Here is a 12,487-nt window from a genome sequence, read left to right on the forward strand (position 1 = left end):
GCTGCCAACTAAAAATTTAAAGAATCAAAGATCAAATAAAGATAAAACAGACTAATCTTCTTTCTGCATCTTTATATAGTGAAGTATTTTATGTAATTTAGTCTTTTTATACTTAGAACAAAAATGACCTCCTACCATTCCGGGAAAGCTGTTGAACTGGATCAAAACTGTCCACTGAGATACTACCAATTAAGGATATATTACAGAATTGCACCTGCATGTCAGAATAAGATTAGAACTGTAAGTGTTGTATGTAAGTATTCTTTTCAAGATAAAGACCCATTTTCCATAATTCCAAGAAATTTATGCATTAATACAAGCACAAGAAGAATTTCTGTATAAATCAAGATTCTTCATAGGGTTGCAGTCCCATTGCAAAGGTAGAAGTGAACACAGATAAAACAATATAATTCAAGCTACAAGTGCACGTTCCATTTTAGCTTTCTACTGCTCATATTAGGGAAATATTGACGTCTTCATAAGAAAATATTTAATGGCAAAGCATGTGCATAAGAACATGGTTTATGCATGAGCTATCCAGAACTATTGAAATAACTCCCTCCTACCTTTCTTCTCACAGTCAAGATTGCAAGTGATGTTTTGCTTTGTAATTCACTTTCCTCTCCAGACAATAATTCCTCTCCACCCTTCTTTCCCTTTCCAGACACTCTTATAAACAAAGGCAAATGAAAATCCAATAGAATTATAAACATAATGCATTATGTATTATATTCAAATGCATTTCATTAAAAATTATATCCAAAGTAAGAAATTATTAAGTGAAAAAATTTTGTAACTATTTCAGAGACTACTAATAATTTTCTGGTCATTTTTAAATTGACTATAGATGTTTCACACTAGTCATTTATTGTTTGTATTTGCTTTGCAATTATGCTGTCACAGTCTAGGTGACTGTCTTGATCTATTTTGTAACAATGTAGCTGGTTCTAATAAAAATTTTATAGCATGTAGTAAGAGACACAACAGGTCTGCGTTTTCCTAAATTTGTGTTCTCCTCTTTTAAAAATCTTACATACTGAGAGCAACCAACCCCTGTTTAACTGCTTTAGGAAGTGATGAAATGTCCTTGGTGTGGCCTTAATGTAACAGAGAATAAGATGCATCAGATTTCATAGAGATGCTTTATATTTCTACTACCAAAAACAAGACTAAACTCAAGTGCTGGCTCTTGTGAAATCCGACTGCCATTTACAACTCTAAGACCTTCACAGAACAGCTGCTTTCTGAATTAGCATCCGTGCAAAAGCAAATTAGATCCCCTTAAGTCAACGACCTGGTAGTTGATCGAGTGAAACCTGGAGGATAGTGGGAGGTGGGGTGAGTGGGTGTAAAATTGGTTTCTTGGAACTTTTCAGTGGTTTCCTTTGGATGTGTGAATAGCTATTGATTATAAGAAACAAAACTTGTTATACAGTCCTTACAGGGCTATTTTGGTAGTTTCTTTGTGTTTGTCTGAAAATGAAAGTTTAAAGCAGCCTCCCTTTTAAGTCGTGGAGATTATCTAAACTGTACAGGTTCAAGCAGAATTGGTTAACATTCTTTTTCAAAGTATCCAGTTGTCTAAAGTGTAATTAGATGCTTGAGTATGTTTTTGAAAGTCAGTGCTTCACTGAAGATCATTAAGATCACATGGAATGTCAATCACAGATTCTAGCTCCAGCATCAGCAAAACACTGATTTTCACTCTGGATGATGACCCTCTATGAACTGTGCTCAAACTCATGAAGAGCAGCTGGCATAGAGATGTCCCAGCTGATTATGAATTGTCCTTCCAGAGGGTTTGGTGGTGATGAATTAGAAGATGATTTTTATGTGTTGTGACCAAGAGCTCAAGCAAAACAAGAAGAGGCTCATAGGAAAATACGACCAACCAAAGAGTCTGTAAAGAAGGGAAGTGTTGCCATCTATATCTTCCAGATAAGAAAACTGGAGTTTTGCCACAGAATAGTAAGAAAGCAAGGCCAGTGGTATATTTGCTTCACTTTTCTATTCAAGAGAGAGGGTCCTTGCACTCCTTTAAGCTGGTGCCATATTCCATCTTCACAGCAGTAGACCATGGCCACCACTATAATATTTTTTCTGCTCAGAAATTGCCTCATTGAAAAAGGGCACAGTAATACTTCAAGTGGAATAAAACCTCCTTAGCTCTTCCTTTGTCCTTGGCTTACATCAGAGCCTCAGCAACCTGTCAGGTGTTCTACATGCTCACAGGAGTAATTATGGTACTGTTAAATGGAATTCTAAAGAGAGTTCATCAAGGGTGTTTAGAAATTAACTAATCCACAAGATTGGCTTGTGAATCTGTTTACCATCCAAACATGAATAAAAACATTAAACAGATCCAGCAACTGTTAAACACTATTGTAAACACTGAAAGGAACAAGTTATGACATGAACAGGCGTTAATATTCATAGGGAAAAATATCTTGTATTTACACCCTTTCAGATGAAAGGTGATGCCTTAAAGTTACTAGACTAAGATGTCATTTCTCCTGCCCCACATCCTCAGACCATTAAAATAACTAAGATCCTGCTTTCCCTGAGACTCAAAGAAGCAAGGACAAAAGAAATGTCTAATACTGCTCTCTGAAAGATACATCTCTCATTTCAGCTTTGCCAACCTCAACTTTTATTGTTAATTTTCCTTCTACTACTTGAACTCACCTCAGTATAGAGGTGCAGAGACATGATAATAATATTCCAATATGTTTTCTCCCCAGTTCATCTGATTTAGCTCTTTTTAGGAGAATGGCGATTGCTACTATAGGAACATCGCTATTAGTGCTATCCAAAGCAGATTCCTCCAAAATGTAAATGTTTAAACATTAGCACATTCCTATATGATCCTGGCTATGTGTGCATCAGTCATCCTACCACCACCCTAAATCTTTGCCCAAAACACCCCTGAATTTCCAGCAGTATCCACTAGTTAAGCATTGCCTCTGATCTGCCCTTCTTCACACCCTTGATGATGGTTACCACAAGAAAAGGCCATTATCAGCTAATCAAGCAATAAGGAAAACCACAAATCACTGGATTGTCTGTGTTTGGCAAGGTTGCTTCTTGGTATGGCAAGGGTGATCTGCAGGGGAAACTTTTGTAAGAGGAGGATCAGAGGCTAAAATGCTAGCAACTCTCCTGCCTAGTGATAGCCTTTAAAAGATGTGTAGAATCAAATTTGGTGGGTTAGGCACAGCTAAGAAGCTTAGTCACAACCAATCCCACAGATTCCCAAATTTCCACAGACACCTAGTCAAACTGCACAAGCTGTAAAACACTATCAAAATGCCTCAGCTCAGATGTTCCATTAAACATGAATCACCACTAAAATTCTTCTACTCTTACACATTCTGTCAGATGGATCACTTTTCCTTTTTTTTTTTTTTTTTTTTAAGTAGCTGATTACCTTGTCACAGCCTACAGTTATATTGCTGACCCTTCTCAACCCAAGCAAACCCCACTGGGCTGGTTCTCTCTGTCCGCAGAAAGCAACACCAGTAAAATTCCTGTATTTGGAGAAATGCTGCTGTTCACACAAAAGATGCAAATTGCTCTTTTCCCTTAAACAGAAAATAAGAGTTTAAGCAGTTTCCTATTCCAGTAGGCACAGCCTTGGGAGACATGACTCCCTCTCACTTCAGGCTGGGGATAGCATTTGATGTGCAGCTGAGACCAGGTGACCACTCAGCCCCAGCTTCACCTGCTGCCACAGAAGGTGGTGTTCCCTAATCTCCTGGGCTTTTTGTTGATCCTCACTCAGCTAGGGCTTCTTCTTAGGAGATGTAGGACTGCACAAGTCACTAGAACAGCCATTTAAGTCCTGCTGATGGTCTTATGAAATCAAACAACCAACAAGCCTAACAAGCAAAAACTTAAACCGAAGCCCCACAATCCTAAAGACACTGCCCAGATGGTGATACTATTTGTTGCTTGCAAAGAAATGGAAGAACTATCCTTCGCTTGAGTATGTGTGGTGTTCCTCTTCAGACAAAGATGAAAAGAGCTCTGCTTTCTCAGAGGATTTCTTCCCGACATTGGTAGTCTGCTTCAGCACAAGGGAAATGGATTTTTCCCTGCAGAACTACTCATTAATTTCAAGTTGGACTAAAAGATGCAAGTCAGACATTTTCCAGCAACACTGATAAAAGCATCAAGAGAAAATCCATAAGTCATAATTATAAAACAGAGCAAGACCATAAGTTTCATTGTGGGCCTAAACACTTATTAAAAAATCGTAGGGTTAGGAGGAGAAAAAGGTGGAAGTAGTGATGATAACAAATGTTTTATAATCTTGGCTGTGTGAAAGAAGAGCTCACATGACATGTTTTGTGATTAAGAGCTTTATTATTAGAGGAAAAGAGAAAAACTAACTCAAATTCATGCAAGAGGAGTTTAAAGTTAAGTGGCTTTTTGAGCAAAATTTCTGAATTAACTTAGGAGTAGTAAATGGAAGATAGGATTCTCCAGCGATGTGCAAAAGATTATGATACCTTAATCTTCCTTTTATCTAGTCATAGTTTTCCCCTTTTATCTTAATATTAAAGAAATTATGGAAAATTTCTTGCATAAAAATCACTACCATCAACCCAACAGGGGCATGAGAATGATCTCAGGTAGAGAATAAAGATAAACTGAATTTCTCATAGTCATGTACAAAGACATTAGGCATGTCAGCTGTGTGAGCAGAGAAAGCAGATACCACTATTTCCTTCTTAAATGACCAGTATCCTCTAGTTGTGACTACTGTGTCAAGATCCATGAGGCAGAAAGTGGCAAGGGGAGAAAATAACCCTTTTCTGGATAGTTACTCTTTTTAAGCATCAACTAGACTACCCAATCCTATCAAAGCTGAAGCTCATTTAGGCATGAAGAGAAGCAGTCTTCCATGTGCTTGTGGAAAATTGAGATTAAAAAAAAGTATGATACCATTAAAAGAGTTAGGCTGAAGCTGTTTGAAAATGTTTAGGGTTGAAATTTGGGATTTATTAATGTTTTTATCTGAAGTTTTAATGGGCTTGAAATATGTGGTGTGTTTTAAAATGTACCGACTCTTGCTTTAAAGTGCTGGTAGAAAAGTCATCCAAACTTTTAGAGATCAGTGTTTCTATCAAGCTTCTTTGATTCTAAAGTTTGTTACATGAGCCCTAGATAATATTCTCATGAAGCAACTATAAAAATAAGAACTTCAATCCTACTTTCCAATAGCTTATAGCTTAATACTACTGACAAATGCACACAGTCACTGGGAGAGCACTGGGAGAGACAGGCATTTTAGTTACTGTGCTCCAGCTTTCAAAATAGGCCCTACACCACCATTTATGCTGCCAAAGGGACTAATTTTAAATTCCATCATTCAGCTATTATATCCACATTATACCCTGGATATATTTCCTTCACATGCATCTAGGGAAAATATCAACTCATGATGTGTAATCAATCCCCCTGAACCCACACTGCTTCTCAGACCTTGAAGTAGCACAGCTGATGCTAAGCTATCTCCAGCCAGAATAGACATGACTGTTTAATTATTATGTATCAGACAAACAGAAATAATTTAATTATTGGGTAAAAATAAATATTCCTCAGAATTAGGGGAAAGAAAGAAGAGTAGTAATAAACAAGGTCGTGTTTCTGCAGTTACACTCAGTGATGCCATAAAGTTATTTTCCCTGACCCCTCTGAGGCTTTTTCTTATCCTTATCTACATAGTAATTCTTGGTTCTGGGTTGGGAAGGAGAGTGGAGAAAATTGAAAGTGCCCACATAAGTAAAATACTTAATTCCTCTTATGTAAGTGTGAGGATGTTGGAAGTGGGAAAGGCTATTTCAAGCCATTTTTTCTTTTTGCAAAGCAAATTTTGGGAGGTTTGATAGACACTAGTGAGACTTGCCCTTAGACTTCTTTAGAATGGTATAGGGGCTTTGAACCAATGAACAACAAAAAACCTTCCCTTAATGAAATCATGTCAAAAAACCAAAACTACATACACAAAATTATGTAGCTTTTAGCTATACCACATGACCACAAAAACGTTTTAAAATACTAACATTCAAAACCAACTAGACACACTAAACAAACAAAACTAGCTTGTCTCTCCCAGAAGAAAGGCTCATTGAAGAGACACCAGAACTCCAAAATCAGTTGAGATAATAAAGTTAGTCCTTAACATCTTTTATGTAAAAAAATTAAAAGAAATTTTTCAAACCAATATTCCTATTTGTTAGTAATGCTCTCCAAGAGAAATCACTATTCCTGGTGTCCCTGTCGAGTACAGTCAATCTCTTCACTTTACAGTTTACTAATAATCTCCAAGTTTCTGCCAAGATAAGTAAATTTCTCTGGCATTTTAGGTTTAAATTTGTTTGTTTTTGTATTCAAGGGTTCTTTCACAGGCAAGATTTGGAAAGAAGATGGTTGTCACTTATGTTTTAGACTATGGTTTTGGCAGGGACATGTATTTTCTGAGCATTGAAGTCAAATCTGTCTAAGAACTGATAGGGCAAGGTCAAACCACAGTAATCTTTTAATGTATTTTGTCAGGAATCAAACTTTATCAGTGGAAAGGCCATGGAGATACAGTACACAGAGAGGCATGCATAAAGATAAATATTTATATACACAAATATCCAAATGTGCATGTACATATTTAGAACTGGGAAAAAAATGTGGCCTTCACTATTAACATAGATGAAAACCTGTTCTTTATCAAAGTTGCCGCAGACTATTATATCCTCATTTCTATAGGAAGTAGAAAAAATGTGTTTGGGGTGCAGCTTTCAGGAAAGCACTTACTTTTTGAAAACCTCAGTACATTTCCTTCTAAAAATACAAGTACCTGTTGGAAATTTTAGAATAACTAGATGAAAAGATTGACAGTTTAAAGCATTTTATAAGGCAATTGATGAACATAAAGGATTGTGGTTTAAATGCAGATAGGGATTAAATCTTCAAAACTTGCAGGTCTGTTCTCTAGTTGAACACAAGACATAGCAATACCTCAATGGATGAGCAGTTCTGTCCCTCCAGTCCCCAGCTCCTTGGGGGATTACTTTCAAGTATTACTGATAATTCTGCACTCTCCCAGAAGAGCCGCGGAAAACAAAGCTGCTTGCTAACAAGAGAAGCAAAGGGAAAGGCATGGCAGATGAGCTCCTACTCATCCATTCCTGCCTGGGGCTGCACTTCCATGCAATTTATTAGTCTCCTTGCAAATTGTCATGTTGGACTGCTATCCTCCTGAGGACAAATATGATGAATAGGGTCCCAGACTTCTGTTATCAGATGTATAGTTTGAATTTCATTTCTTCCTAATTCTCAAAAGGAAAAGTAACATTTTACCCAGCACAGGTTGGTTAATTTAAATAGCCAGATGGAGAAAATACTAGCAACTTTTCTGTTTTCCTTTATAACAAACACATAACAGATCCCAGCTGCGGGAATGGAGAAAAACAGGAAAATATTCTGGCAGTTAGTCAAGTCTAGAAAGTGACAGAATAGCACTGATCAATGTTAGATGAACTATCACTCTTTTCAAGACACAGGGAGATGTTTTTATTACAAGAAATATGCATTTACAAGGGTAAAACACAAATAAAGTAACAAAGATGTTTCACATGAGGAGTGAGCTTGTTGCTTCCCTTTTCACCACAACTGTACATAAAGTAAACATGAACCAATTTTCATCTTTAAGGTTTGCTCCTGAGAAGTCATGGAAAATAGGCCTTCTACAATTCTCAATATGCATTTTAAAACATAATCTGAGGTAAGTCAATAAGGATATTGAAATCAACAATCTGAGTTTGCATTTAAATATTTGAGGATACTTGAAGACTTCGGGTGCTGAAATGTTCTGCACATTCTCAACACTTTCATCTATCATCACTGAAGAGAGTTAGAGTGAAGTACCACACATCTGCATTTGTCCTTTTATTGTCCATGTGGTTCTCAAATTAGCCAGGCATAGAAAAAAATGGTCTTTAAAGAGCTCTCCCTACAGGCTTGTGCATTCAGTTTCCTTCAACACTCTCAGCATTGACAGAAGTACTGCTTTTTAAAAAGGTAGCTTTAGAAAAAAAAAAATCCAAGTTTTGTTTAATGTTTGTCTTGGAGTGATACAATATCTTGGTTTGCCCTTCAGTGGCAGGATGAGTAATGAGAAAAGTAGAATGCATTCCTCTAAAAAGGAGCACACTGGAAGGAAGCATTTAAGAACGATACAGCCTGAGAGGGGAGACCAAATCACAGTTTGCCACTAATGTCTTTATGCTTGCACCTCCTGGAATTATTCTATCCACATGCAAAATGCAGGTCAAGATATAAAAATAGAAAATTGTGTTTACAGGTTATTTTAAATCTACTTAACACCAATGACAAATGTGGTAACAGCACATGGAGAATGTATTCTATAAAGTACACATTTTGAGATCCATGTTAAAATATCTTGGAAGAAAAAAAGGAGTTAGATACTATTTCAGAAAATAAAATTGTAGACATCAAAAGGAGTACCCTAATTATTGTGATTATAAAAATTATGTGATTCTTGATAGCATTGAAAATCGCAAAAGAACATTTGAGAGCATTTGCACTCATGAAAACAAGACAGGGATATTAGTTCAAGCTTATTTACATTACAAAATAGAGCAGCACTTTCCTTCCACTAAAGAGGGAAATAGAGAGCCTTAATGTTCTGCTGTTAGTCTGTCGAAGTGTACTCCACTTATCCATGCACCAGCCGCTCACTTCTGTGTTGGCGCCATTAAGAGTAAGCATCTGCTACATTTCTCAGCCTAAAAGCTAGCCTAATAATTCAAATTAACTCAAGTCACGTGTGTATTTCTCTCTAGATTCACACATGCAAACCAGGACTACTTCTGGATATCACACTGCAAATCACTTTCATGAACTATAAAAAGATACTCTAATACATATTTTTAACAATAGAAATAGAATTTTCTGTTTAGAATTTGTATCAGCCATCCAAAAGTCTTACTAAGAATTTTTCAAACCTCCAAATGCTACAATTTCTGCATTTCTTATTCAGGCTGTATATCTTTGCAAAATCAAAGATATTCCTACTGCATTATTTGCTAGGAAATATATAATCTGTCCTCCATTTTCAGCCTTTTTACATATTTGGAAACAGATACAAAGCAAGGTGATACAGACCTTGCTTTTAAAAGGGGATAAGGGCCTAAATGTGGCCTTAGGCCAAAGGTTGCAGGCAGGTTTGATTCTTTTTCCTCTCCAGTCAGAAATGCTAAACGGGGGACAAAGAAATTGAAATTGTCCTTCTCCCTCCTTTGCTTTTCCATTGAGGCTCAAGCTATCACATTTCATTACCTGTGAGGCTGAAGGGGAAAAAAACCCCATGCAGCACAATAGAAATAGCAGGAAAGAGAGTAACACAATTTTTTTAAGATTTTAGTTCTCTCTACAATCTACTGAAAAAAAAAAAGTAGCCCTGCTGCCAAGCTCCCTGGCTCTACTCTAATTCAAACTTTTATTCCTCTGGTGCTAATCATTCCTTTATTATCTTACTTAAACCACTAGAACTGACAAATACAGAACTCCCACAGAGAAAGCAAGATTTTAAGAAAAACCTATCAGAGAACAAGTCCAACACAGGTTAAAAAAAAAAAAAAATAATTGAGGGTAAGGTTTTCTCAGATGGTGTACCCATCAAATATTGGATACAACAAGAAATAGTGGTGTAGGTCAACAGTATGCTATAAAAATTGATCATAGATCAAAGAATCATCAATAATGCAGCTGTATTGTAATTCTCCATATGCAATTCCTTATAGAGTTTTTTATCAATGTCAAAGGGAGTGCAATAACTTTTGTCTCCTCTTATCTTCTTCCCCTACAGAGAGGTGACACCAATAGTTTAAAATGTTGATTTTGGCACAAATAACATCACACTTTTGGATTCTTCCCTTAGCCTGAACCCCCCAAAAGCTACTTAATGTTTGTGCTGCACACTGTTCCAACATCACTTCCACCTCATGTGGGACATCAGCTGTTACAGGGTGCCCCAGAGTTAGGGGGTGGCTTCTTCCTAATGTGGTGACCACTGCTGCTACAGATTTAATACAGGCTGGTGCTCGTGCTGTAAACAAGATCTAGGTGCAGGTAGGGGATGGAAATCTCTGGTGAGGTCCTAATTTCTGTGTTGCCACTCCACTGGCTCTTTGTTTTTGTTCAAGTATAAATTGAAAGGCTTTGCATAGCTCAGGAGCACAAGAGCAGGCACTAATGCTGAAGTTTCGCTCTCATTTTAAAAGCCATTCCCATCCTGCACCTCACACCATTTCTTCTACCTCATCAATTCTGCTGCCAGAGATTTGATGAATTCTCCCAACCCAAATAATGTATATTATATTTAGCTTTTTTCAGTGACTGAACAATAATAAGCAACCTTGAAGAGATTCTCTTTAAGACAAATTTTCTTCAACTTTTTTTTTATACTTCCAAGGTAAGTAATAGGCAAATTGTATAGAGCACATCTAGAGATTTGCTACAGATAACTGAATAACTGTTCTAATACCAGAAGTAATAAAATGGGTCAAGAAAGATGGTACTGACTTCATCAAGCCTTTTAAGAGAGGAAAAAAATTCAGGGGGGGAAAAAAAAAATCAGAGTTGAAGTCATGGGTCTTGATCTAGTGCTTGCCAGATCAAAGCAAAATTTAGGCAAAAATAGCTCTTTTAAAGAGTTTGATACAAGGTCATGGATGTAATCTTTACTGTTGCCATTATCAGCACTTTCTGACCTGCCTTTTTAGATGAAAGCAGCAACAACATGTTTAAATACAGTTCTATTCTACAGATTATTTACAAATATCTGGCTTATTCACAGTCTCAGAACAGTAACAACTTGCTTTACATAAAGATACTGTAATTTATATGAATATTATTTATTCACAGTTCTGCAGCTATAGTTTGTGTGATGTGCTGTCAGAAGCCTTCCAGATTTTGAATATATGCTGTCTACTATGCCAACTGTTAGGTCTGTGACACTTCACAAGAGCTAAGACTTCTCACAAATGCTTCAGCCTTGTAGCCCAGTGATCATATCTTCATTGCAGATTTGGAATGCCTAGATATCTAAATCCAGGAATTTTTTTTTTTCTTCTTATGTTTAAAGAGTCTGGTCCTTTTAAATCTCAATGGAAAACATAGGGGACATATTAAAAATCCCCTATATTTAATGCCAAAATCTGACCATCTAATTGAATATAACTGATCTTACGCAAAGGTCTAAATAGCAGGAAGAAGTGCCTGCAGACATGTTACACAGTATCTACTAGTAATGCTGTTCACTTGGAATAATTTTGCTTTTTGTGGATTAAAGCTTCACAATAAAATTATGGGGGGAAAACTTCTGATGTTTAGATTAATTACAAAGCAAACAATTTGATCAACACTGTTGCAAAGATCTGTCATTCACCTCATTACAAATGCAGATTTACATTAGGCTAACTGTACTTCGCTTCGGGTTTTTTTTTTTCCTTGGTTTTCATACCAGTAAATTCACTGGTACTATACTGAGACTTCAGGAGAAACAGACTGGCTTCTGGATGGGTACATAAAAACAGGAAAAAAGTCAAGTTTCCCACACGGGGTACTTGTAATTTCAATTCACTTTTAATTTTTGCACCAGAACATTGTTTCCCCACTGTCACTTGAAATGAACGGGGTCTATGCCTTTATGAATAGTCAGCTGGGCAGGGGGCTCGACACAGAGCTCTCCCCCGCTGTTGTGGCTTCTCCGGAAGCCGAAAGGTGAGCAGGCGTGCAGAGTCTGTCCCTGGAGTCTCCGTGGCACACCGGTAGCTGGAGGTGAAGAGGTGTGCAGTCCGTATCTGAAGTCCCAGCAGACCGTCCTCTCTCCTTTCCTCCTGGCACACTGGTAGCCGCAGGGTGAGGGGATGTGCAGAGCCTGCTGCCGAAGTTCAGCTGTTTTGTTCATAATAACACTTACCTACAGAGCATTGTACGTTCTAGCACTGTTGCTACCACGTGCATCTTTTTTGTTCAGAGAACACAGGACCCAAGTGTTGTTATTTAATGGGCACATATCTCTCTCACTGGTGCTAAGCCTGGAAATTTTTACCAAGATCTTAAAATCCAACAACCCTGTTTAGTTCCAACATTTACTTATTTCCTGGTAAGCAGTAAATTACTGCTTACTTTTTAATGTTTCTGTCAATAGTTTTCTTTTGTGAAGCCAGGAGTTCTGCTGCAGCAGCTTCTTTAGAGTCACAAATAACTCGGTCCTTTTTTTGCTCTTGAGTACAGATTTTATGAAGAGACCATTTGGACATGCTGGAACAAGCGATTTCTGGTAGACAGAAGCAAACAAAGCCATCCTGCCTGCCTGTCAATGCTCTGGTATGCTTCTGAAAAAAGAGCTACTAAGGAGGTAAGAGCCCACTTGCCATTATTATATAAGCCTTATCATTCT

This window comes from Taeniopygia guttata, chromosome 4, assembly GCF_048771995.1.
Source record: "Taeniopygia guttata chromosome 4, bTaeGut7.mat, whole genome shotgun sequence".
NCBI classification, from domain to species: Eukaryota; Metazoa; Chordata; class Aves; order Passeriformes; family Estrildidae; genus Taeniopygia; species Taeniopygia guttata.